Genomic DNA, 22,295 nt, shown 5'->3' with positions numbered 1-22,295 from the left:
AATATTCAATGTCAACTGTAATTAAAAAATTTAAAAAATTAATAAATAAAAATAAGTACAATTTAGGGGGATGGGGAAGAAGGTGAAAGGACTAGAAAATACAAATTGGTACTCACAAAATAGTCATGGGGATGTGAAATACAGCATGGGAAATATAATCAATAATGTTGTAAAGATTATGTAGGGTGTCTGATGGGCACTGGACTTATGGGGGATCACTTGATAGATTATATAAATGCCTAACCACTGTGCTGTACAGCTGAAACTAATATAACATAATATTGAATCTCAACTATAATTAAATATATATATATGGTCATGGGATGTGGAGCGCAGCATAGGGAATATAGTCAATGGTCTTGTAATAGCTATGTATGGTGTCAGAAGGGTAGTAGACTTGTTGGGGTTATCACTTTGTGAGGGGTGTAAATGTCTACATTATGTTGTTGTATACACCTGAAACTACTGAAAAAAAGAATAAAGAAAAAGAAACAAAGAAGTACAATTTAGAAACAAAATTTTAAAAGCTCAAGTGGTTTGAGGTGCTCATTCTCATCTGGTCTGCCCAAGACCCCGTGAGTGCAAACCCTAGTCCTACAACAAGCCCTGTTTCTTCTCTAACAAGATGAAACAAACTGTATAAACCAGGAGAAACTGGCCAAACTGCATGCACAAGTGCGCATTGGTAGGAAAGGAACTGCTCACAGAAAGAAGAAGGTGGTTCACAGAACAGTTACAGCAGATGATAAAAAACTTCAGTTCTTCAGGGCGACCAGATGGCTCCGTTGGAGCATGAGCTCTGAACAACAGGGCTGCTGGTTCGATTCCCACATGGGCCAGTGAGCTGTGCCCTCCACAACTGGATTGAAGACAACGAGCTGCCGCTGAGCTAACGGAGGGGCGGCTGGATAGCTCAGTTGATGAGAGCGCGAGCTCTCAACAACAAGGTTGCCAGTTCAATTCCCCGCATGGGACATGGGATGATGGGCTGCACCCCCTGCAACTAAAGATTGAAAATGGCGACTGGACTTGGAGCTGAGCTGCGCCCTCCACAATTAGATTGAAGCTAGCTTGAAGGACAACAACTTGGAATCAATGGACCCTGGAGAAACACACTGTTCCCTAATATTCCCCAATTAAAAAAAAAAAATTTAGAAAAAAAAAAGAATGTGAGGGCTTTCAGGAACTCAGTATGCTTTAAAAAAAAAAAAGAAAGAAACTTCAGTTCTTCTGAAAGAAGTTGGGGGTAAACAATATCGCTGGTATTGAAGAGGTGAATATGTTCACAAACCAAGGAATAGTGACCCACTTAAAAAACCCCAAACGTTCAGGCCCCTGTGACCTCTGTGACGGTGAACACTTTCACCATCACAGGGCATGCTGAGACAAAGCAGCTGACAGAAATGCTACCCAGCATCTTAAACCAGCTTGGTGCAGACAGTCTGACTAGTTCAAGGAGACTGGCTGAAGCTCTGCCCAAACCATCTGGGGATGGAAAAGCACACTTGCTACTGGAGAGGATGATGATGGTGAAGTTTCAGATCTTGTGAAGAATTTTGATGAGGCTTCCAAGAATGAAGCAAACTAAACTGAGTCAACTTCTGAAGAAGATGAAACTTGAAGAAGTTACTGGGAGCTGTTATTTTATAGTATGACTGCTTTTTAAAATTTTGTTCATGGATCTGATAAAATCTTGATCTCTAATAATTTTAAGCCTAAGCCGCTTGGACACTGCAGCTCTTTTCAGTTTTTGCTTATACACAAATCATTCTTTGTAGCTAATTAAGCTGAAGAAGTCTGGGAATAAACTTTGAAATAACGGTTAATAAAGTTCTTTACCTACTGAAAAAATAGAATAAAAAATAAAAACTCAAATAATTTTGAAATATTATTTTTTATTAGACCACACAAAATGGAATTTCAAGATTCCACCTGTTCTCACATATCTTAATTCAATTTATCCGCTATTCAGATTTAATCCAAAAGAAGCCAACCTCACAAATACTAGCGGTGCAAAAAAAGTACACATTTTAAGAGATGTTAGCTATGTATTATTATACTTTTCGAAGTTGAATTGAATTACGGTACCAATATGTAATGTAGTATGACGTTGGCTCAAAAGATGGCGTTAATGAAATGAAAGCGTCATTCATTGCATTACAATTTTAATACAGTTTTTTTTCCTTTTTTAAAATGTGTGTACATTTTGTTGGCACCCTCTCTATATACAAAGGTGAAACAACCATGTTAAAAAGCAAGATGTTGGAATGGAAAATAATTGCTAAACTCCAAAGGAAAGGAAGGAACTCCTTCTCTTGGTCAGTCAGAATCTGTCTTTAGATAATTAGCTTTTTTATACAAGCAATTTTATTAGAAGACAAAATTTTTCTTTCAACAAACACACACACACACGTATCTATAGCACCGTGGTTAAGGCTCTGGAGTTATGAGTTCCTGCATGACTAGCTTCATAATCTTCAGCATACCTGATCCTTAACTTCATTGTTATTTTCCTGATTTGTATAATTTGAATAGGATTGTAGGGAGGGTTAAATGAATTAATACTCATAAAGTCCTTAAAGCAGTGTGCTTGGTACAAAGTAATTGCACTCCATGTTAGCTATTATTGTTATGGATATTATTTGTCTTAGTTCAAATCAACAAATATTCATTAGCTAGACACCATGTGTCAGATGCTCCACTAGCCATTGGTGATACAGAGATGACTGAGAATCAGTCCCTGCCATGAAAAAAATACTTACAGAATGTAGAACAAATAGACAAATACGCCCATAATGTGAATACCATGAGGTCAGCACTTTGAAAAGCTAATCCCAGGGTGCTGTGAGCATACTGAGAAGGCTCAGTCAGTAGGCTCAACAGAAGACTGGGGAGGAAAAGGTGGAAAAGTGGGGCACTTTTCACATGGAAAACCATAATAAGAACTTTCTCTCCATTCCCTTTTTTCATTAAAGGAAAGTCCTTTGTAGAATATTTATCTCTCCAACCTTAAGAGTGACCCACGAAAAATTGTGCTACCACAAGATATTCTGACGACAGCTCGAGCTGAACAACCAAGAGCAATCACTGAGATATCAGGCCATTCCGTAGAACAAGTTGGGAAACAAATACAAATTGTGTTGTAAACCTCACAGGAATCTACTTTATTCCACAGAGTGCCAGCCTTTCATAACGTAGTTTCCACATTTAGAGAGCATTTTATGGTACGTTTCCAAAGACTGTGTTTCACAACAAATATCTAAACCCCCCCGCCAAGGATTCGAGATTGTATACACTCAAGATAAATACGAGTCAGCACTGCATCTCTTTTTTTAAAAAAAAAAAAAAGATTGACAGTGGCTTGTACGAACTGGAGCATATTATCTAGGAACTATTAGGTAACTTTTTAACCATAATTCACAATCTTACAAGGCTCAAACTGACTGAGAGAGAGAGAGAGAGAGAGAGAGAGAGAGAGAGAGAGAGAGAGAGAGAGAGAGAGAGAGAGAGAGAGAGAGAGAGAGAGAATCTGAGACTGATTAAGAGATCAACCTATAAGACTGTAATGGGTCAAAGGAATAAGGAATGCTTTTCAACTAATTCAGTAAGAACTGCCCACTGCAGGACAAGCAAGAAATTTCCTGCCCATATGAGCTCACAGTCTAGTCAGCAAAACAAAGAGCACATACAGAAAATAGAATGCTATCAAGTCTTGTACACTGTAACTTTAAGTAGAGCTTTGAGCAAGTGGGATTTGTAGCTAGATTTTGAAAAAGGATTCCAGATCCCTTATGAAAAACTTGTAAAGGCTTCTCATTGCTGACAGGGTAAATTTGTTCCTCTCAACTTAACCCACACACTGTATCCCAATGGTAATCCTATGGTCCAGCTAGAATGGCTTAAGCATCGCGCCTCAAGTTTCCCATCTGGAATACTTTCTGTACAAACGCTAGCCACAGGCAGTTATATTAATCCCACCTCCTCCAGGAAACCTTCCCAGTTATAGCACCCTATGCCTTCTTCCTCCACTTACCTGCATTCTACAGTCTGACATCTCTAGGCAACCTCTACCTCTCCCACAAGAACTTGGTCATGAATGAGGAAAATTTACAAACAGCTCAGAACAGAAATATGCAAAATCATCTTATGTGGTCAGAATGACTCACAGTCTACCAACACTTGACTGATTCCTAACTGAATTAGTTTATGTGTCTAAGGAAAGCAAGGATTGAGCAAAAAAGGGCTAACAAATCTCAAAAGCTAGAGGCAGCTTTGTCCAAATAGTGCCTTCTTGGGGAGAGGGAGGCTTGGGCCCTGGGATTGAATATGTCTCTCCCGTAAGGCAAGGCATGTTTCGTGCAGAGACAGTAAAGGTGCTTCTAGACAATAGACTTCATGTATTTCTAACTCCACTGATGCCAGCATTTCCCACTGAGTGGAAGGAGCCCTATAAATCTGCATTGTTTAAAATCAGCTTTATTCTGTGATAAATATACACTGTAAAAATCCCTGCTTTTAGGGGTATAGTTCAATGAGTTTTGACAATGTATATGGTTGTATAACCACCATCACAAACAAAATATAAAATATATGACTTAATTTCTTATGTAAATTTGTCAACAAGGACAAAAATGCACGGTTCATAAAGACATGCCTGTAACAATTATTTTTCACTAAAAAAAATGATACTATGCTTTTAGCTGAACTAGAATGAGTTCATTCTTTTCTCATTTTCTTTTTTCTTTTTCTCCTATTAAAGTTTATTGGAGTGACAATTGTTAGTAAAGTTACATAAATTTCAGGTGTACAATTTGGTAATATATCATCTATATATCACATTGTATGTACACCATCCACGTCAGTTCTCTTTCCATCACCATGTATTAGATCCCCTTTACCCTCATCTACCATCCCCGCCCCCCATACCCTAAGGTAACCACTAAACAATTGTCTGGTCTACGAGTTTTTGTTTCTTCATTTATTTGTCTCGTGCTTTTGTTGTTTTCAGTTATATACCACATATAAGTGAAATCATATGGTCCACCACTTTTTCTGTCTGACTTATTTTGCTTAGCATTATAATCTCAAGATCCAGACAAGTTGTCGCAAATGGTACTTTCATCTTTTCTTATGACAGAATATATATATATAATATATATACAACAACTTCTTTATCCATTCATCTATCGAAGGACATGTTGGTTGTTTCCGTGTCTTAGCCACCGTAAACAAAGCTGCAATGAACATTGGAGCACACGTGTCTTTATGTGTAGATGTTTTCAGATTTTTTGGGTAGATACCCAGGAGAGGGATTGCTGGGTCATATGGTAAATCTATTTGTAATTTTTTGAGGAACCTCCACACTGCCTTCCATAGTGGCTGCACCAGTCTGCATTCCCACCAACAGTGGATGAGGGTTCCTTTTTCTCCACAGCCTCTCCAACACTTGTTACTATTTGTCTTGTTGAAGATAGCCATTCTAACTGGGGTGAGGTGATATCTCATTGTGGTTTTTATTTGCATTTCTCTGGTGATTAGTGATGTTGACCATTTTTTCATATGTCTATTGGCCATTTGTGTGTCCTCTGGAGAAACGTCTCTTCAGATCCTCTTTCCATTTTTTAATTGGATTGTTTGGTTTTTTGTTGTTGAATTGTATGACTTCCTTGTATAATTTGGATATTAGCCCCTTATCAGAGGTGCTGTTTGCAAAATTCTTCTCCCATTCGGTTGGTTGCCTCTTTATTGTGTCGGTGGTTTCTTTTGCTGTGCAGAAGCTTTTAAGTTTGATATAGTCTCATGCATTTATTTTAGCTTTTACTTCCCTTGCCTTTGAGCTAAAAGAACAACTGGTTCCTCCTTACACAGATTGAGAAGTACTATTCTAGTGTATGCCTCTACCACTTCCTGCTTCTACCTACTAAATCTTGACCATTCAGTTGACCCTTAATCATTTATTACCTTAAATCAACTGTCAGCAAACTTTTTCCATAAAGGGTCAGATACTAAATATTTTAGGCTTTGCAGGCCATACAGTTTCAGTCACAACTCCTCTACTCTGCTGTTGTAGACCAAGAGTAGCCATAGACAATTTGCATATAAATGAGCTTGACAGTGTTCCAATAAAACTGTATTGTAATGGAGTCAGGACGGATTTTTTCCATGGACTGTCGTTTGCCAATGTTTGCCTTGCTTTATGTTATCATTTTAATGTTGTCATATTAGATTACAAAATCTTTATCAAGAACAGACTTAGGGCTTATCTCTTTTTTATTATTTTTTTAAAAAAATTTCAAGCAGTAACTACAAATGCTAATAACCAGTTTGAAATAAATGAAAATATGGTGAATAATAAAGTGGAAGCGTGGAAGAGAGTATTCTAGGTAGTAGGGACAGAATAAACAAAGGCCTAGAGTTAGGAATACAAGTGAGATGGTAAACCAACTAAGGTCAAGAAGACTGAGGATAATTTCAGTGCTTTTATCAATGATATAAAGGGCTTTAAAAAGGTTCCTGGCCATTTCCTTTTCTATCTTCACTGAATATAGAAAAGAGGCAACAAGTTGGCATTTTCTCAAAAAGGTTTTACATGACACGTAAAGAACTTCTGGTAAACTTTAGGTAGGGTTACCAAAGGAACTTGCTCAGCAGGAGAATCTGTCAAAATAATACAAATTGGTTTGAACTGTTTGAAGATATTATGGTGGGTGTCCAAAAAATCCTGGGTTTTTCTTCAAGATTGCTTTCATTTTCAAGCCTATGAATTCAGCAGATGACCCATTTCCCACCCCCAGATATAAGTTCCATGCTTCTAATAAAGAAGTTCTAAAAAGCATAATAAAAATTTCATAAAAAGCATAACATTTTGTTTAAAAGTAATTGATACTTCCAATTATATGACATGTAATAATTATGTATTTCTGCTCAGTAAAAACATGTTGTCTAAAACAAAGATTTTAAGAAAATTATCCACTGTAATGGATGACTAAGACTTATTCCAAATTTGATGGCATTAGCCGTAGGTCATATAAATTTCCATTTGGGCATTAATACTTAGAGTCAGAGGAAGCAGAATAGTTATAAATATTGCAGAGGTGGAATATGACGAATGTTAAATAAGTGAATTGTCATTCCTCATTACAGCACCAAACTTGTCATGTAAAGCCATACTCATTTAGTCAGTATTTATTGAGTACCAACTGTGCCAAGAATTGTGATGCACAGAATGCATCAAACATAACTGTACCTTCAAGGAGCATATACTCTATCTAGGTAGAGTGTAAAACATGAATAAAATAGTATGACAGATGAGCCAAATTTTACTGCAACTTGACAGACTGTTGGTCTTTTTCCAAAAGCTGTCAAATATGTCCATCAAAAATGACTCAGATAACTTTATTTACACATTTTATTGTTACTGTATCTCCCAAGAGTAGAAGAGCTATTGTTTGCAAAAGAAAAAACAGTGTTTTGGGAGCAACAGAAAGTTAATTAGGCTAATGTGATTGCCTAAAAAGCATGAAATGTAATAGAGAGCATAATGAAAAAGTTTCAGGCCTAAGAAACTCATTCCAATGTCTTTAGAGCTATACCCAATATGAAATCAGTCTACAGTTATTTAAAAAATTGTTTAAGATTCATTCAAGTCACATACTGAGAAAAATTCTTGGCAGTTGAAATATTTACAAAAGTAAAGTGAGTCATGTTGTGAAAGAACTATCTGCAGCTTCCTTAATTAAATCAATTGTATATTGATTCATACATTAAAGCTAAAATGTAAAGTATATGATAATGTCCCTTCTTTGGGGTACTTAATGTCTTTATTAACCTTGAAAATCACCATTAAAAAGAACCTTTTAAAGACCAATTTAATATGATAATTTTGATTTTTTTTTTTAAACCACATGTTGCATTATGCTTCGCTTTCACAAATAGTAACACTTTGGTCTGATCCTTACATAGCAATGCTGAATGTAAATGTGGTTAACCCGGTGTAGCATCCATTTGCATCTGCCAGCTCTCTAGATCTAACTCAAAGTCACAAAGATTTTCTATCTGACCCAATGCTTGTCATATGTGAGACCCAAAAACCAGGCCTAATAATCTTTTGGACATTCCCACTCAAGAGCTCGTCTATTACTTAAAGCTTCTCACCAAAGCCTTGACTGATTCACCAATAATGGCCTCCTTGCATTGTGTCTGTATTTTGGTACTTACAGTTTTTTAATCTCGCTCAGATTAAATTTTTACACTGGTTTATGATATTGGCTTTGTTTTATGTCCCTAGCACAATAATCCCATCTCCTGGCCCTTAACCATGATCACATTGTATTTCTTACTACCTTGTCTTGCCTGATACTTTGATTCTAACAAATTACTTTACTTCCCTAACCTAAACCTCAGTCTTTGGGTTACATATGTTCCAATTTCTGCCTGGTGGTATACTGGTCAGAATCTTAATGATGAAGTTTATGTTGATTCGCTTATTGAACGAACATGTATTTACCTGTACAAAGCACTCTCTTAGTTTTGGTGATACAGAGATAAATAAGACAAAATCCTTGGTCTCAAGGAGCTTACAGTGTAGCGAAGGATACAGAGAAGTTAATCAACAACTATAATAGAACGTGTTACAAAAGTATTACATCAAGGGAGCCATGCAAACACAAAGGTGGATATTTAGGAAGGCTTCCTGGAGGAGGTGATACTTAAGCTGAGTCTTGAAGACCAGAGAGGGGTTCATAACACAGAGAAAATGAATAAGTAAGAAGGCAAGAAGAGTATTCCAAGAGGAAGGAGCAACATTTGTAAGCAAGAGACAGCATGGCAGATTAGAAGAACTACAAGTACATTAGTATGGCTGAAACATATTTACGAGAAAGTATTGAAATACGAGGCTGATTGGAACCAGACCATTACAAGCTTTGCTGTACTATATTCTAACGGGTAGGCAATAGGTACTCACTGAAGGAGATTAACCAGGAGTGCTATGATCAGATGTGAGTTTCAGATTACTCTCCAGGGCTGTGGAAGATGGATTAGAGGTAGCTGAAAGAGGGTGAACAGAGAGGAGACTTACTGTAATCCAGATAATATATAATGAGGGACCTAAATAAGATGGATGCAAGAGGAATGGAAAGGAGTGGATGGAAGTAAGAGGAAGACATGTAGCATTTGATCCTACAGAAATTGACAAATTATTGGGCACAGGATTTTTAAAAAATCTAAACTAGCCCTGTAGCTACATATTTGAGGTATTAAGAGAAGAAATTGTTTGTAGTTGAAAGTTTGATGCAGGAGACGACAACTTTTTTAATGATGCCAAGTGTGTGGTGTATATAAGCATCCGAGTGGAGATAACCCACAGTCAGGAGAGAATGCCAGTCTGCAGCTCAAGATAAAAGTTCTGATTGGGATCAATTTGAGGGTTGTCTGCATAGAAGTGATAGCTTATAGGAATGAGTACATAACGAAAATCTGGACAGGTTTTCAAATGAAAAATGAAATTCTAGATAAGGCTAGAGTTTCCAGTATAGGTTTTGTATTGTTGATATACAGCATGTACAGCGTCAGAATGAAAGTCATTATCTTACCTCTTCCTTTCTAAAAAGTTTCAACGAATTCTTTTCAAGGTACTTCCTCTTACCCAGTTTCCTGTGACCCTCTTCACAGGTGCTCTTTCAGTTAGCTAGGTCAAGTTGTCTGTGAGAACTTCCTGGTAATCCCAGCACCTGTGTCCCTTCTCCTAGGTATATTCCTTATCCCAGCCAAACCTAAAGGCCTGTGCCCTGCTGTCACCCATGCCCTAGCATGACACTCATTCTATGGAAGGATCAGGACATTAAGTGTTCAAGTGTTTGCAAGTAACCACACAGTAAGCCAGCTCAGGAAGAAAGGGAAGACCTCAGGACTGCTTACTTCATGTCTAGGGCTCCTTGAACATTTTATGCTGAACTTTCCAGAAATACATCTATTTCACAAAGCAAAGCAAAGAATACTTGCAATATTCAATTTGAATATACATGTATAGTTATAAAAATTTGTGACATATACATATGAGCAAAAGGTGGAAAAATTTAAACATCTCATAACTGATATTTATTTTCATTTTTTACGAACCATTTTTAACTGCATTTGAACTCCGTTCCCATACAAAAGTCTTTTTCTCTTCCTCGCTCACATAAATAACAATGCTCATTAGAAAAATATGGTGAAGCTACTGGCATTCAAGTGACACAGTATTACTCTAAAAATAGCCAGGGAAATTTCACAAAAACACAGAAGGCAAAAACTACAAAAGAGAAAACTTGTATCTGAAAAATAAGGAGGTAAGGTTTTTGCATACTGTACAAAGTACATGGAAGAAAAGGGGACGTGTGTATAGGCAATAGTAAGATAACTTCTAAAAACTTAAAACATTTTTTAGCCTTGTGGGGGCTAAAAAAATAATAATTACTACTTTTCCTCCCACCTTCCAAGTTCTTCCATCTGGGCTAATAATCAAATTAACAGAGACAGATTAACAGGAGAAAATCAAAGTTTTAATACATGCACATAAGGAATTCACATAAGCATGAAAATTCCAAAGTCAGTGAGCAACAATGGGTATAAAAGACATTTTTTGATAAAGGAGAAAGGGAGGGATGGGGTGTTAGATTTCAGAAGTGAGAACGGGCGATTTACAGGTACTTGAGGAAGAGTGGAACACACAAGGCAAGCAAATTCTTGCTTGGCAACCCAGAAACAATGGGACACAGGGGGTTTGCAGCTAACAGGCCCCTGCCTGAAGCCTTCCCATTTACCGTACTTAATTCAAATTAAGCTGGCAAACATCCTGAGATTTCCTTCCTGAAGCAGGTTTTTCCTTCTGAATCTCCTGGGCAGGAAAGGAGGGGGGCGTCAAATGTTCTTTCTGAGTCTTGTTTCTTAATAAACAGCTTAAAATCAATATCCCCCAAAGCAGCTTCAGGGTGGCAAAATTTTGGTTCCCTTCACCCTCTAAGAGTTAAAATATAAAATCAAGGTCTAAGGGACCATCCACTAGGCAAACAAGCTAAAGAAAGAGAATGGCCCCCAGGCTATGTCAAGACAAACAAAATATATTAACATATCTAAAGAAAGAACAAATCCATGCAAAAACATGCTGGCAGACACTGGAATTTAGGAAGAAAATGATAAAGGCCTTGGCAATACTCCTCCTAGCATCGCCCTGGGGAGAGAGTATGAGCTCCATGGGGCACTTCAGGCCCTTTAACAAGTATCTGCCTGTTTCCAAAATAAACACATCGGTCCTGCAGAGCTAGTTGTCATTACACAAAAATTTCATCCCACTAATACTATCCTCCTGCTTGGTAGGGCTTCCTCTGGGGAGAGAACACTTTGAGAGTTGTATTTTGTGCTGTCAATCAATATTTTTGCCATTCTGAAATGTTGCTTGTGAATTTAGTCAATATGAGTTCATCTTTGGACCACAGTGCTAATCTCCAGGTGCAGACGAATCAGGTTTCTGACGCTGCCCCGTTAGTTGACCAACACCAACCTTGGGAAGTGCCTTTTATTCACACTTGAAGGGGAAGAGATGTACATAATCAATACCTTAGTAATTGTTCTATGGTCTCCTCAAAAAGTCTGAGTAAATAGCAGAAGCTGTGTGTGCCATTGACAGAAATGGGATGCTAAGAAGCCGGAATGGTTTTTAGATGGTAAATCAGAAAAATCAGTGTTCAGATATAATTGTATCTTTGGGCTGAATCCAATTCCCAGATGAAGTACTTTCCCTCATATCCACCTCAGATAGACATGTGCTGCCCGTGCAATCCTGGGATTGCATACGTAGCACTGTATGGATTATATAGGTGCACACATCCTTCTTTTCTCCTCCCTTCCTTTCTGAAAAGTAGATGAGTGGAACAAAGAGAATTTTGAAGGTAGACAGATTTGGGTTTGAATCTCCGTTCCACTATTCCTCAGTTTTTTATTTTCTCTGTGCCTCAGCTCTTTCATCTCTAAACTGCAGATAATAGTAAGAATAATAATAAGTATCTCATAAAATTGTTGCGGAAATGAAATTGAAACAGGATCCTGGTGTGTTCGCGGAGATCGTTGTCTCACGTCCTCGAAGAATGAGAACGCGGACCGGAGAGGCAAGATTTAAGCTGTACAGTTTTATTGTAAAGCGCAAGAGAAAAGCTCTCCGGAGAGGGTGGGGGAGGGGCATTCAAAAATGGAATGCCACCCCCCCCCGCCCCCAACAGGCCTACGTTAAGAACTATAAGGTCTCTGAGTCGGAGCTGATTGGTCTCTTGTATTTGGGCAGTTAACTTGGGCGGGCTCTGCAATTTGAAATTGTTAACTACAAATTGATTGGCCCCCCTGCACCTGGGCTGATTATTCTGGAGGGCCCAGCAGTTTGAAATTGTTAGCTATTTAAAGTCATTTCCTTTGGCTTTTGTTATGATCTCAGCCTTAACCTCCTCCATCTCCGCCATGTCCCTGACTGCCTATGGTTTTTCTATCTCAAAATGAAATAATATGTCTAGAAATACTTAAAATTTTGGTTCCATTCCTGTTCCTTTCCATGCCCTGGCCAATTTAAATACACACACACACACACACACACACACACACACTTACATTCCACATGTCTATAAGCTTCATGAGAGCAGAGATCACAGCTGATTTTTGTTTACCACTCTATCTCTACCTTATGGTTTTTTTAGGGAGTCCTCAAATCTATATTGAATTATAAAACAAGATTGGTTAAGAAATTGAGGTTTTGTTTAACTGAATTTTCCAATCAGTTTAAGTATCTCTCTTAGTTAAGCTCAACAAGTCTACCATATACACTGAAGTCCTTATCACGTATCACTTCTACAAACTATTTTATGATCATTGATTAATCAATGCAAAGTCTATTTAAGTGACTTTTTCCAGTATTTGTTTTTGTATGAAACTTCAGATAGGCAACTTTATTAATTTGGTAGGGCTGCTATAACAAAGTACCACAGACTGAGTGGCTTGAACAAGAGTAATTGATTGTGTCACAGTTCTGGAGGCTAGAAATTCAAGACCGAGGTGTGAGCAGGGTTGGTTCCTTCTGAGTGCTGTGAGGGAAGGCTTGATTCCAGGCCTGTCTCCTGGCTCATAGCTGACTGTCTTCTCCCCGTGTGTCTTTATATTGTCTTCCCTCTGTGCATGTCTGTCTCTGTGTCCAAATTTCCCCTTTTTTATAATATAAGGACACCGGTCATATTGGATTAGGGACCACCCTAATCACCTCATCTTTACTAATTACAACTGCAAAGACCCTATTTCCAAATAAGGTCATGTTCTGAGATACTAGGTGTTAAGACTTCAACACATGAATTATTGGAGGACATAATTCAACCCATAACAGAAACTTCTAAGTGATTATCTTCAAGGATTCTGGGCACAGCCTATCCAAGGACTACTTTCTTCTTACTGCATATAGAGAAAAACACTTGACATTTACTGGATTACATTTTAGGATGTTTGACTATTCTCAGATAACCTTAAAATGCACATAGTAGGGTGAAAGTGTGCCAAAGATAATAGCGTAAAAGAGGGCTTTTTGCTTTGCTGGGTGCAGGGTGTGGGAACAGAGGCTATTTCATTTGGGAACCTCTTCCATCAGCTTTTCAGTCTAATTATTTTCATATCGTACTTCATAAGGCCTACCCATATAAAATGCTACATGCTTTTGAATATTTTTGTCTTTAACTCCAAACGATTAAACTCTCTTTGTTGTGTCAACATTACTACGATACAACTAGATGCCACGTAATTCTATTTTACATAAATATTGGCAGAAATTACCTTGGTGCTTTTGTCTTGGCTAAGAACCAGGTACATTTGTACTGGATATACATATCAACTGCTCCTTTTATTTTAAAACTTTACACACGTCCTATATAATTGATTTTCCCACCTATCTAATTACCCTTGATGCTGTTATAATTCTTTTAAATAATTAAATGGGCTATGACTAATTTCAATACTGATAACAAAATTTTAACTTGATCCTGCAATTTTAATATTGGCAAGGCACTACCTGGAATGTAAATGTATTTAGTCCACATTCCAAGTGTTTCATTTGTGGCACTTATATTGAATAATAAAGTGTTCAATATAATACATTTATAAATCTAACTTTTTAATAAAGATGGGGCCATGTATTGATTAGTTTATGAGCAGAGTCTAATTTTTGAGATACAATACTTAAAACTGAAAATTAAATTGTTACAATTTAATTCATAAAGAAATCTATTACTATAAATCTTAGTGTATCTGAATCTGATAACCAAAATTAAACATTTTCATATTGTTTTCTTTGTTGCCTGATATGATAGCCAATGACCTCTTTGAAATGGAATTTGATTTTCATTTCTTAATGTGCTTTTGTTATATTCCTTGTTGGTTTTAGTGGCACTCAAATATTTTGTTATATTTAAAAATAATCTTTTTATTAGATAGATTTAATTTATTACAACATTTTCTCTAATTCAAATATACTTGAAACTACATGAACTCAATCCATTTTCGTTTACACAATTTTAAACTACGTAAATAAAATCTATGCAACTTTCTTCATCATAATGTACAATAATCACCAAAAAATATCACTTTTATATTTTGGCAAAAGTTTTTTGTGTTGCCCACCCTTCCCCCTTTATAGAGCAATACAACTACAATGTGTGCAGTTTTATTTTTTTCCTTTAAAACAAGTTGTCATTGGAGAATTTTTTTTTTTAATTTTTTTTTCCCTAATCTTTACCATGTCTCAGGACTTTAAGTCATAAAACCAAGGTTTAAGATGTCTTGTGAAACTGAAAAAGTCACAATCCATATTCTTGTTTTTCTCCTCAATAAAATGGTGATAATTACCCTTGTCTTGCCTACTTCATAGTTTTCATGAGGCTCAAATGTATAGTATACACAAGGATCTTGAATATATATGTTAGAATGCTATGAAAATATATGGGTTGATGTTGTTATCGTTACTGTTGTTATTATTATTCAGTTATTAAGATGTTTGTTATGTGAAAGGAAAGTAACTTCACTAGGAAGTAATTTATCTAGTTTTATCCGTGTGTCATAGCAGAATATTTCAACATATACTAATATCTAACGATTCTGAACTTCCTATATAACATTTTATTAGTGAAAAGATTTTTGGAGCATGAAGTAAATTAAAGAGGGAAAGTTGTAATATGGACAGGCCTAGAGAATTGAGCCAAGACTTCAGGATCAAGAGCCAGTGCAGAATAAACTAGATAATAGGACACCTCCAAAAGTCTCTCTCTTGCATAGGCTTTAATATAGATTCAGGGATCATCTCCTCCAGGAAGTCTTCCCTCATCATCCAGACCGTGTCTGAGCCATTCTTCAGTGCTCCTATACTTTGCGCCAATCTACAACACATACTGCAATTATTCAGCCATTCATCCAATAGATATTTATTAAGTACCCACTGTACACCAGGCATTGTATTAGAAGTGGGGGACACAAAACCAAGTCCCTGACCATGAGGAGCTTAACATTATAACGAGGGGGAAGAATACAGACAATAACAAATAAACAAGTAAATCTAAAGTAAGCCATAGTGATAAGTACTATTAGAGAAAGTAATGCAGGATAACGGGGAAAAAGAGTGTGGAGAAATTGCTACTTATGTATTATGCTTTTATGCAAACTTCTTTCTAACATTATCTTTACCTTTGTCAATAAATTTTCTTCTAAAACATTATTTTTATGTTTGCATACACATTCCCTTATATGGGTGTATGCACCATACCAATATAACTATTTCCTTCTTGTTGGACATTTAGCTTTTTTCCTCTATAGTAAATAATATTGAGAAATCCATATTTAAAGTTATCCCTTGGGGCACATTCTTGATTAGTTCCCAGAAATAAAAAAGTTGTTACTCAGCGGCTGTCATGCTGAGCAAGTCAGAGTCATCTCGAGTCCTTTGGACACTGGTATTGGCATTGAGAGCCACTTTCTGTAGGAGTCAGTGTCAGAGCTTGGTTATTCTCCCTGATCCTGAACCACCCCTTCACCTTTCTTTTTCTTTTCCCAATGACCCATAAAAAAGGATCAATAAACTTGGTGGTGGAAGCCATGAAGATTATGATAGTACTACCAGATGCAATTCCCCAGAACTGAATGATCCTTTGTCTAAATCTAAAGATACTGGTGTTTTAAATCCTAAAATTTCTGTTGCAGGTATGGATAATGTCAACCATAAAGCTGACTGTAAAAGTCTCTAGCTTTCCTTCAGTTCCATCTTTAGCTCCATGAAGAGGAAATCGCGATTTTGAACCTGTTTCTTGACCTTCGCCTCCCAGAATGTGTGATTTCCTTGTAACCTTATTTCTACTAGACCTCAACCTCCCCAACTCTAGTCTCCTGGTTGACATCCTAGCTCTGGTCTCAAAGCTATACTGTGGGGACAGAGCCCCAAAAAGCAGTTTCCAGGCTCTCGGCCTCACATAGAAAGGTGCTGGCTCAGGTAGTAAATGGCCATCAACTGTGATCAAATGGCCATCAGCTGTGGCTAGTTGGCCGTCAGCTGTAACCAGTGAGCCATTAGCCATGAATATAACTGCCGTGGCTAGGCTAGCAGAAAAGGGGGAGCTAGCAAGAAGATGGTGGCTGAGCCTGCAAGCGGCACAGTGAGGGTTGAGAATTGTGTGGCTCCTGGTTCCTGTGTCTCCAACCCAGCCGCCAGCGAGAGTATAGTGGTATGACTCCCCTACCTATGGCTCCGTGGGTGTTCCTTTTTGGCCTCACCATGTCCTGCGTTCTTATGTGGGGAGCGGGAGCTGAGACCCCGCCGGACGCCCTGCATGACATATACCTTGACCATGCTTTCATTTTCGTCTATCATTAAGAAGTGAATAACCTAGGTACTGACCCAGTAATGATAAAAACGGGCCTGGCCTTGGTATTGGAACCCAGAATAAGATAACATATCATTCCCCTTTTTCTCTTTACTCACTACCACCTTCTCCTTATTGGTCACAGTTGTGCTGAAGAGCTAGAGGGGATTCAGAAAATCTCAACGCACTAAATGTGTATTTGCCTCCAAAGCTCAAAGAAGTGGCTGGAAATTGGTGTGCAGATCAAAAAATGTAACAGTCAGTCAGTTTAAATATCAGCAGGTTTTGTTTTCAAGATTTTTTGGAGGAATATGGGGGAACAGTGGGTTTCTCCAGGGCTCATCAGCTCCAAGTCATTGTCCTTCAATCTAGTTGTGGAGGATGCAGCTCAGCTCCAAGTCCAGTCGCTGTTTGCAATCTTTAGTTACAGGGGGTGCAGCCCACCATCCCATGCAGAATTGAACCGGCGACCTTGTTGTTGAGAGCTCGTGCTCTAACCAACTGAGCCATCCGGCTGCCCCTCCAGCAGCTCAGCGACAGCTCGTTGTCTTCAATCTAGTTATGGAGGGCGCAGTTCACTGGCCCATGTGGGAATCGAACTGGCGACCCTGTTGTTCAGAGCTCCTGCTCTAATCAACTGAGCCATCCGGCCGCCCACAGCAGTTTTTATTTTGTTTTGTTTTGTTTTTATTATTGGTTTCAGGTGTACAAAACCATGTAATAGACATTTACACCCCTCACAAAGTGATACCCCCCCTCCCCCAATCTACTACCCCTCTGATATCATATATGGCTGTTACAGTTCCACTGACTCTATTCCTTATGCTATCATCAGTTTTTTTAAAGAACAACTTGATTAAAGTCAAGCTAATGAATAAAGTGCTTTGAGGGCAGAGTTTTTTTCATTTGTCCATGACTTCACTTTCTGTTATAATGATTAAATGATTAAAAATTGTCTCTAACTAAACTATTCTATTTTTCTAACAATTTGAGTAACTCTAACTTAGACTTTTGGGGAACTACCAGTCACGTTAGCATAGAAGACTATTGACGAGGAAACAAAGAGATTAGTGAAGTGAAAATAGTTATTAATTGGATTTTAAACATATGGACCCCATGGCATAGACTGGTTCATTTTGATCAACTCAACTTTAAGAAGTAGAGTTTCAAATATACGGTGATGGAAAGAGAACTGACTCTGGGTGGTGAACACACAATGTGATATATAGATGATGTATTACAGAATTGTACACCTGAAATCTATGTAACTTTGCTAACAATTGTCATCCCAATAAACTTTAATTAAAAAAAAAAAAAGAAAAAAAACTTGAGCTTATGAAGTCACACCAAACATGCAAGATCATCCAGACACAAGAACTTGAGTAACTTGGAGGAAATATGTCTACTTTAGAAAAATCTATTCACTTTTCTTGACCTGACTTTTCTGTAGGTGATGCTACTATTTCCTTTTTCTCATTTGAATTAAAGAATACACAATTGTTTTTCCTCAAGGTGATAATGGGCAAATTGGAAGCTACAGAGACACCCACAGATGTGGTGTTCCTACTTGTTTGTGTGTCTTTTCCCTTCATCACTGCTTTCATTAGGTGTTCTTCAAACAACCAGACAATGCTGTACACCACAAGCTCACATTTTCACTTTCAACCTCCCAGACTGAGAACAAAAGCGACTGGCCCACGATTTATCTTGTGAGCATCTTTTATTATTTTCCTACTTTCATGGATATACAAAGGAAATAAACAACTTTAATAGGAATGTGAGATTTACCTGACCTGGAAAATATACTACACAACTTGAGCAAAGCCCATAGGTATAACAGATCTTTCTAGAGATGATAAGTGGTGTTGCCCCACCTATAAATCCTAGGTCACACTATCCAATCTCCTCTATTCCTTGAATGATGGATTTCACAGGGTGTTGTCCATCATATAATCTATATACTGCCATTTCTTTCACTTTCACCTGAAAATGGAGGTGGCAACACCATCTATATTTGGTATTGGGAAAAGTGGATGTCGAAAACATGCTGAGAGAATCAAGTTGCTGCATTCACATTATCTGGGAAGCATTTCAGAGTTTGCCTTGAAGTGATCGTCATATACTCACTCTAACCTTGATCAAATGTGACAGGTTTCTGTTGAAAGCAAGGCAGACCAAATTGGAGTTGACCAAGGATCAGGAGACAAGACTGATTCATGAGGAAATAACAGAGATCCAAAAAGCAAGTCACAGAGGGTAATGCAAATACATAGACAGGTAGTGTCAGGAAGAGCCAGCGGGTGATAATAGATAAGATCCGTGAAAGCATGGGAAGTATGATATTAGGAATATATGAGTTAAGAATTATATTCTGTTATTAGTGCTAGAGGCACAAAAAATATTGGCTTACTTGAGGGTTTTTTTTGTTTGTTTGTTTAATTAAAAATCTGGAGATTTTTACACCAGAGCTTGTATGGCAGCTTTCAATGTCATCAGAGAACCAGTCTCCTTTATTGTCTACATTTGTCATCCAAGGATGTGTGACCATCATCCTTGTGGTTTCAGAATGGTTGCTGAAACGCCAGCCCTTACATCTGCCTTTGTATAGGAAGAAAAGAAAGTGAGGAAGGACACAGCAAACTCTTCAAAAGAGACTTTCAAAAAGTTCTGACTATTTCTGCTTATATGTCTGTTTATAGCACTCCTACCTATAATGGAGACCAGAAAAGGACAAAGATTTTGTATCTTCACACATTGATATCCTCAACTGTATAGACATTCTGTTTGTGCAGATAAAGAAGAGAATAGATACTGAGTAGGCAGCTAGCAGTCTCTACAACAGTCTAATGCAATATTTGGTGGGAGACCTTTTATTCAGTGATTCAGGGACCCAGGCTTCTTCCTTCTTACAAGCTATTTTTTAACACATGGCTTCAGTGGTCACCACAGGAGGGAGAAGACAGAGTAAAGAAAACATATCTGCTGGGCAACGGGAAGTAGGAACCCCACCACAGATACAGGTTCAAACAGGACACTACTCCATGAAAGGACCAGAGGAGTGCCTTCACATCTTGGCAGTAAATTAGAATTCACAGACACATTACAGCTTTGAACATGTATCAATGCCCAGGCCCAAGCCAAATGGAGTGGGAATAGGCATCAGTACTCTGTAATGTTTTCCCAAATGATTCTCGTGTTCGTCTAGATTTGAGAACCATGTTCCTAGAAGGATACAGTTAGTTGGACCTCAGATCCAGAAGAACTGAATGCTGGACAAAGATGGGAAATAGAGACTTAGTTCATTGATCTCATATATAGATTCATGGAACCATGAAGCAAAACAAACGTGATATTTAATTCTGAGAACTTGAGCCTTGGTCTATTTACACAGCTTGATCCGAATGTCTGAGGTGAGGCTAATATAAATAGGGGTTAGATGGTCCCAGCAGTGAGGTTTAGAGGCCAGGGAGCCAATCACACCACACACACACACACACACACACACACACACACACACATACACACACACACACACACACCAAGCTCCTAGAATCTTTGGAGTATGTGTCACACAGGAATAGGTTTGAACAATTTCATTTATTACTATATCCACAATGCCTAGAACAGACCCTGACACAGAGCCAGTCTGCAGCAAGTATTTTTTGAATTAATAAACTTACAAGTATTTAGGAACACTATTCTATGTGCTCAGGTGATGATTATTACAAAATGTAGAGGTATAGAAAAATATAAAAATGATAATTGCCCTCAAATGACGAGAGAGATAGGGAGGGAGGGAGGAAAGAAAAGAGAGAGAGAGAGAGAGAGGAGAGAATCAAGATTTCACACAAAGACTGACAGAAATCAGACAAAGTGACAGAAATCAGGCAAGTGGTTGGCTGCCGGGGTTCAGATTGATGATAAAGAAGCATGAGGGAATTTGGGGCATGATATTAATGTTCAATATCTTAACTGTGGTGTTGTAAGCATTTGACACAACTCATCAAACTATAAACATAAAGTGGGTGCATTTTATTGTATGTAAAATATATCTTATATTAGTCTTCTAATGTTGATAACAAATTACCCCCCAAATCTAGTGGCTTAAAATAACACTCATTTAGGGGCGGACGGATGGCTCAGTTGGTTAGTGTGTGAGCTCTGGACAACAGGGTTGCTGGTTCGATTCCCATACAGGCTAGCGAGCTGCGCCTCTGCAACTAGAATGAAGACAATGAGCTGCCACTGAGCTCCCGGGTGGCCAGATGGCTCAGTTGGTTGGAGTGCGGGCTCTCAGCCACAAGGTTGATGGTTTGACTCCCGCAAGGGATGGTGGGCTGTGCCCCCTGGAGCTGAGCTTCACCCTCTACAACTAAGATTGAAAGGACAACAACTTGACTTGGAGCTGATGGGTCCTGGGAAAAACACACTGTTCCCCAATAAAGTCCTGTTCCCCTTTCCCAATAAAATCTTTTAAGAAAAACCCACTCATTTATTTATTTATTTACGTTTTCAATGTTATTTTGTATTAATTTCAGGTGTAGAGCACAGTGGTTAGATATTGGTATAATTTAAGAAGTCATCCCCCTGACTAGTCTAGTACCCACCTGGCACCATACACAGTTATTACCATATTATTGACTATGTTCCCTATGCTTTACTTTATATCCCCATGATTATTTTGTAACTACCAATCTGTACTTCTTAATCCCTTCACCTTTTGCACCCTCTCCCCAACCGCCCTCCCACTTATCACGCGGATAAGTCTAGTACCCATCTGACACCAAACAACACTCATTTATTAGCTTACAGTTCTGTAGGTCATAAATCTGGGTACCACATGGCTGAGTTCTGTGCACAGGGTCTCCTCAGTTTACAATCAAGGTGTCAGCTAGGTTATGTTCTCATCTGGATCTCAGGATCCTCTTCCAAATTCACATGATTGGAGCTTAATTCGTTTCCTTGTGACTGCATGACTGACTGAAGTCCCAGTTTCTTTGCCTGCTGTAAACCAGGGGATGATGTACTCTAGAGCTCATGTAGCTTGCTGTGTGGGTTCCTCCTTCTTTAAATCTAGCAATTGATGGATCTCTCTTGCATCAAATCCCCCGACATGCTTCAAATTCCTCCCTCTAGGAAGGGTCCAGTTCCTTTTAAGGGTTCCTGTGATTCGTCAATTACATCTTTAAAATCCCTTTTGCTATAAAATGTGACATAATCACAGGAGTGATGTCACACATTCACAGGTTGCACCAAGACTTAGGGGGAAGACATGGTAAAGGAATCATTGGGGGTCATTGTAGAATTCTGCCTACCATATACCCAATAATGTTTATTATAAAAACAGCTTAACACATAGGAAGTTAAGGAAACTTTAATGTTGACCTTTAA

The 22,295-nt window shown here is 38.1% G+C and overlaps 1 pseudogene; it reads left to right on the top strand.

Moving 5' to 3' along the window:
• Window positions 1–625: 625 nt before the first annotated feature.
• On the top strand, window positions 626–1,588 carry LOC117027606 (transcription factor BTF3-like; annotated as a pseudogene).
• Window positions 1,589–22,295: the final 20,707 nt, after the last annotated feature.

The sequence above is a fragment of the Rhinolophus ferrumequinum genome, chromosome X (genome assembly GCF_004115265.2).
Source record: "Rhinolophus ferrumequinum isolate MPI-CBG mRhiFer1 chromosome X, mRhiFer1_v1.p, whole genome shotgun sequence".
Taxonomy (NCBI): Eukaryota; Metazoa; Chordata; class Mammalia; order Chiroptera; family Rhinolophidae; genus Rhinolophus; species Rhinolophus ferrumequinum.
This window is presented reverse-complemented; position numbering and strand designations above follow the sequence as displayed.